Here is a 5,517-nt window from a genome sequence, read left to right as displayed (position 1 = left end):
CCAGAGTAAAGGGTGCAATCTGTGTCCATAAAGATAGGTAGTTACTGTATAGGTTATTATGCTATATCCTTCTTAGCACTGTGCTCTGTGCCACTGCTAAATTTTGGCCTGTTTCAACCTGTTATGCTGAGCTCACAATTATACTTGGAGGAGTGAAGGGGTGTGTATGTGGAAGGGGAATGTTGTTGGATTTAGTCACTTGGGTTCTATTTTCCTCTTTTGGATGTTAAAGGGCTAAATGACTTTACATGACTGAGAAATTCCTGGATGTTTTTCATGCATGAAGAATCAAGCATAGTTTAGAAAGCTCTGTTTCTATTTGTTCACTTAAAATATTCTGAATTTAGTAACCATCAACAAAAGTGCTCTCAGTGGTAGTACATATACTAAAATTGGAATGGCACAGAGAAGATCAGCATGGCCCCCGTGCAAGGATGACACACAAATTTGTGAAGTGTTCCATATTTTTGAAGACAGATCTTCATGAAAATAAAATAAAATGTAATTTTAGAAAGCATCAACAAAAACACATAACCAAATACAGAGATAAGGAAAAAGCATGCATACATGAAATCACAAATTCCTTCTATTTATAGTTTTTGAAAGCATATCTATTTAGTTGAATAGAATCATAAGAAAAAGTCATTTGCTTTCATGTCTTCTTTTGAACTCTTTTTATTTTGTGTAATTTTCTGTTTAGTTAATGCTATTGTTATTATTATCTTGCACAATTCTCAGTAGTTGTCTTGACATTTTGACCAGACGCCTTGTAATTTTTGGTCCTCACATCTCTATAATGTCCACCTTGGGGCTCTACTGTACTGATTGTTGAGTGTCCTCTCTGTACCATTAGTTAGCGTTCATCATAGATATGCTGTATGAATTCACTGCTTTTTCCCTGACCACCTTCTCACTACCTTCCAGCATTCATGTATCTTTACATCCTCTCACCCTTCCTCTATTCTTTTGAAAATAATATTGATCTTTTATTTTTACATCATTGTAATTATCTTCAGTATCCCTTTCTCTCTCCCTCCCAGAGAATTATCCTACATAACAATTAGTAATTTTGAAGGAAAAACAATCAGCACAACTGGTGGATATATTGAAAAAACACCCAAAAATGTGCTACGCGTAACAATTGTGGACTTTGTACCTCCATGAAGAGGTAGATTGGGACATTCTGTGATATCTCTTTATTAGAGTCATGCTTAATCTTTATGATTTTGTTACATCAACTTTTGATTTTCTTTGTGGTCATTCTTTCCTCTATACTGTAACAGTTATGTATATTTTCTTGAATCTGGGTTTTTTATGTTTTCTACTTTATCAAACATTGGATTATTGAGTTCTTTTGTTTCTGATTCTCTCCTGTCTCATGTATTCTATTGATCTAGCTCACTATGTCTCATGTATTCCAATTGATCTATCTCACTATTCTTTAACCAATACCAGATGGTTCTGATTATTCCAGCTTTATAATACATAGCTTGAGTTCTATAAGTGCTGTTTCCTCTTTATCACTACTTCTTTTTATCATTTACCTTGATATTCTAGATCTTTGTTTGTACAAATGAATTTTGTTATTATTTTATCAAGTTTTATAAAGTATCCCCATGATAATTTGATTGGTTTAGCATTAAAGGCATTAACATTAATAGCACTGTTATTTTTATTATATTGGCAAGGCCAAGCTGTGAGTACTAAATATTCTTCCAGTTATTTAAGTTGCTCATTATTTCCTCAAGGAACACTTGGTACCTGAATCTATTTATATCTTTTACATACTTTCCTGAGTCGATCTCCAGATATTTATGCATTTTTTAGTAATTTGGCATGAAGTTTTCTTTTGTATTATTATTTCTTCAATTTTGTTATATAGAAATGCCGTTGATTGGGGGAGGGGTTATTTCATAGTCTGCAACTTTGTTGAAACTCTTAGTTATCTCAATTACTGTCATTGCTGAATCCTTAGGATCTTCTAAGTATACTATCAAATTATCAACAAATAATAATAGTTTTACTTCCTTTTTGTTTATTTTATGCTTTTAATTTCTTTCTTTCTTTTTTTTTTTCTTATTACACTTGCTTGCACTTCCAGAGCTAGTCGGGAGAGTGAGCATCTCTGTTTCATCCCTTATTTATTTATTTAATTTGTTTTTGGTGAGGCAATTATGGTTAAGTGACTTGCCCAGACCCACACAACTAGTAAATGTCAAGTATCTGAGGTTGGATTTGAACTCAGGTCCTCCTGAGTTCTCTATTCACTGTGCCACCTAGCTGCCCCACATCCCGTATTTATTAGAAAAAAAATAGTATATCCCCATTGCATGTGATGCTTGCTTTTGTTTTTAGATAGGATTTTTTATGATATTAAATAAAAGGATATAACTACACTTTGTAGAGTTTTTAGCATAAAACAGTTGTATACGTTGTCTAAGGTTTTTTCTGCATCTATTGAGATGTTTGTCCTTCATACTTGAAGAGGAGCAATAATATCATGATGTTGTGGTCAAGGTACAATGTGTTAAACTGTGGCTGATCAGTCAAGACATCACCCATCTATTAAGATAATGATTTTTTTGATGTTTTGGCTTTTAATATTATTAATTATGTTGATGATTCCTTTCACCATAATGTAGTTTCCCTGTTTATCCTTTTTAATTTTCTTTTTGGATGTTTATTTTTGCTTTGACAAATAGCATGATCACAACTCCTACTTTTTTGGATTCACTTGATAAAAAATATTTTTTCCATCCCTTCAGCTTTCTTTTGGTTATGTCTTTTTTCCCCACTGTGTTTCATGTAAGCCACAGATTGTCATGTTTTGTTTTCTTACAGTCTGTCACTCTTTTATTTAAAAAAAAAAGTATTGGATTGCTTAATCCATCCTTGTTTAAAGTTATAAGAGATATGTTAATATTTTCTCCATTTGTCTCTAATATTGTTTTCAATTTATGATTTTCCCTTCATCTGCTATAAATACCACACTAACTCTTTCAGTTACTTTAGCTAATTCTTTTTAAAGTGGTCCTTTTCCAGTGGCTTCCTTCCTTTCACCTTCAACCCCCTCCTCCCATTAGTTACCCCTTTTCTTTTGGGGTTTTGCTTATGAATTCATTTCTAGTCCCTACTTTTTTCTAGTTATTTAATTCTGCTCTCTTTCTTTTTTCTCTTAGTGAAGCAGCTTATTTCTTTCCTTTCTCCCCTGTCCACTTCATTAGTCCCCTTTCCAGAGAGGATATCTCTCACTTTCTTCATTATCCATGCTCTCTTGCTCTCTGCTTGAGACTCATCTTGTGGTTGTTTATGGTCCCTATACTTAGCTAGGTCTGTTCTGTTAAATGCATTTTTCATGGAATAAAATTGTAGTTAAGTATTCATTCTGGGCTTTCCCTCTAGGCAATTTCTGGATTACTGGACTGAGCTTGCCCCAGGGATTGCCCTTTTCTATTATGCCCCACTTTCCAAACTACCTATTCCTGAAAGCGACATCAAGTACACTTCCCCATTGCCGAACTCCTCTCCTTAATGTCTCTAATTATGTAGCCCACCACTAATCTATACCTTCCTCCTAATTACCTTCTTTCCTTATTTGCCATAAAATTTTCTCCCTGGACCATGCTCTTCCACTCTCCAATGTGCCAGTTGTCCCCAGGAGTTGTAACTTCCCCAATTCCCTGGTAGGACAAGTAATTTTTTCAAGGACTAAATCCCCCAGATCACATCCAGAACACAGCCCTCATGCCCCTTCACAGAACATCATTCTTTACTTACAGGAGTATTCATCAGTCGAGATCTTTCTTACCACCAAAGCAAGACCTCCCCTTTTGTTCTCCCTTTTCAATTCCTGTCCTCATCACTTACACCCCTGTAGGTATTTATCTTCCTGAGAATCCATGAGAGTCACCTTCTACTCACTGGCAACCTTTGATTTGACCTAGGTACATCACAAACTTTCCTCTATCACTGGATCTGCTTTCTTTTTTCATATACATTTCCATTTTGTTATCTAGTCCCTTTGCCCTCTCCACCTTCCTGATAAAAGATTGACTTAGCTGTATGTGTAGTGCTGTGAGGTTCATAATGCCCAGGCATCTTCATTGTTAACTTCATCAATCTTCTCATGTAGGTTTAAAAAGAACTCTCTTATTGATTTCTCTGCTGTCATTCTGTTGCTATTGCTGTCCTTGGATGCTACTTCATTCATTCCTCTTTCATTTCTGTTGACTAGTATGTTTGAAAAACAAATGATGTCTTTAGCTGTGAAATTTTTTGAAGACTGTTTAAATAGCCCTTTTCTTCCCCTCTCCTTCCCTCTCTCCCTCTTTTATTTCCCCTTCTCCTCTATTGCCCTTTTCTCCCCTCCCCTCTCCCATTCTTCTCTTATATTCATTTTTCCCTTTATCCTTCCTCCTAACTCTTTTCCCTGGCATAGACAATGCAGTGGTGGAAATAGCCAAGGAGGCCATGAAGCCTGTCGAGGTGGACATCACGGGACTGTGCTAGGACATGTTCTCCAAAATGGCCATATACCTGACAGGTGAGCTGACAGCCACCAGTGAAGACTATAACCTTCTGGAAAAGATGAACAAACTGACTAGCTTGAAGTATCTATAAATGAAAGATACTGCTGTAAGCATAAGTAGAAATGTAAAGGACTTAAACCAGAGATATGTAGCACTTTAGCCTTATCTCGATCAGATCACTTTAATTCAGGAGCAAGTAGCAGCTCTTGAGCCAACAAACTATGAGTTGGATGCATATTCAAAGAAAATAGAAGAAAAGTACAAGAAGTTAAAGAGGTGATGAAAGAAGTCTTTAGCACAAAGACTTTAACTACAAGAATGTTTCATAAGAGCTGAAATGCGTAGGATGGAACTTATCAAACTTCAGTGCTTCAAACTTCTAATCCAAGGAGAATCCTAGCCCCGACCTTTGGCTGGATGTGTAACTTTGGCCACCCCTTAATGTTTTTCTGAAATTGTGCCCTTCTGGAACTTCATCTTATCATGTGCTTCATTGTGTGCCCTGGACCAAGGCTCAGAAATCAGGATCAACCCCGTCTAGAGCAGTCACAGATAAGAGACTTTGGTTTCCCTGTCTCCTTCCTCCTCCTCCTTTCCTAGTGCTTGATCTTTGACTCTTTGTTCTGAATCTGCCCTCCTTCTTCATAATCAGTTTTTGAACTTAAATAATAAATGCTTACTTATTTGAAAAAAGGATGTTTTAAATGCCTTTTTATTATTGAATGTTTATCCTTTTTCATTTATATTTAAGTTCATGTTTACCAGGTAGGTCACTCTGGGCATCACCCTGAACTTCATTGCTCTTCAAAATACATTATCCCGTAGTCTTGTATTATTTGAATTCCCTTTCCTTTGTATTTGAAGGTCTTTCTCCTGATCACAGAATTTTTTGTTTCTGAATTTATTTCCTACAACCAACTAAAATATATCTTGGAGTTTGTAGTGTTACTTTTGTTTTTTAAGTGATCTGTAAACTCTTTCAAATTGT

At 35.6% G+C, this 5,517-nt stretch overlaps 1 non-coding gene across 1 annotated transcript; it reads left to right on the top strand.

The window, feature by feature from the left end:
* Positions 1 to 362: 362 nt before the first annotated feature.
* On the top strand, positions 363 to 469 carry LOC144456115 (U6 spliceosomal RNA). Its single transcript, XR_013485016.1, has one exon. It is a non-coding gene; the product is annotated as a U6 spliceosomal RNA (small nuclear RNA).
* Positions 470 to 5,517: the final 5,048 nt, after the last annotated feature.

Source organism: Phascolarctos cinereus, unplaced genomic scaffold, assembly GCF_003287225.1.
Source record: "Phascolarctos cinereus isolate Bilbo 61053 unplaced genomic scaffold, phaCin_HiC Scaffold_2;HRSCAF=192, whole genome shotgun sequence".
Lineage (NCBI taxonomy): Eukaryota > Metazoa > Chordata > Mammalia > Diprotodontia > Phascolarctidae > Phascolarctos > Phascolarctos cinereus.
Note: the sequence above shows the minus strand (reverse complement) of the source record. Positions and strands in the feature narration are given on the sequence as shown.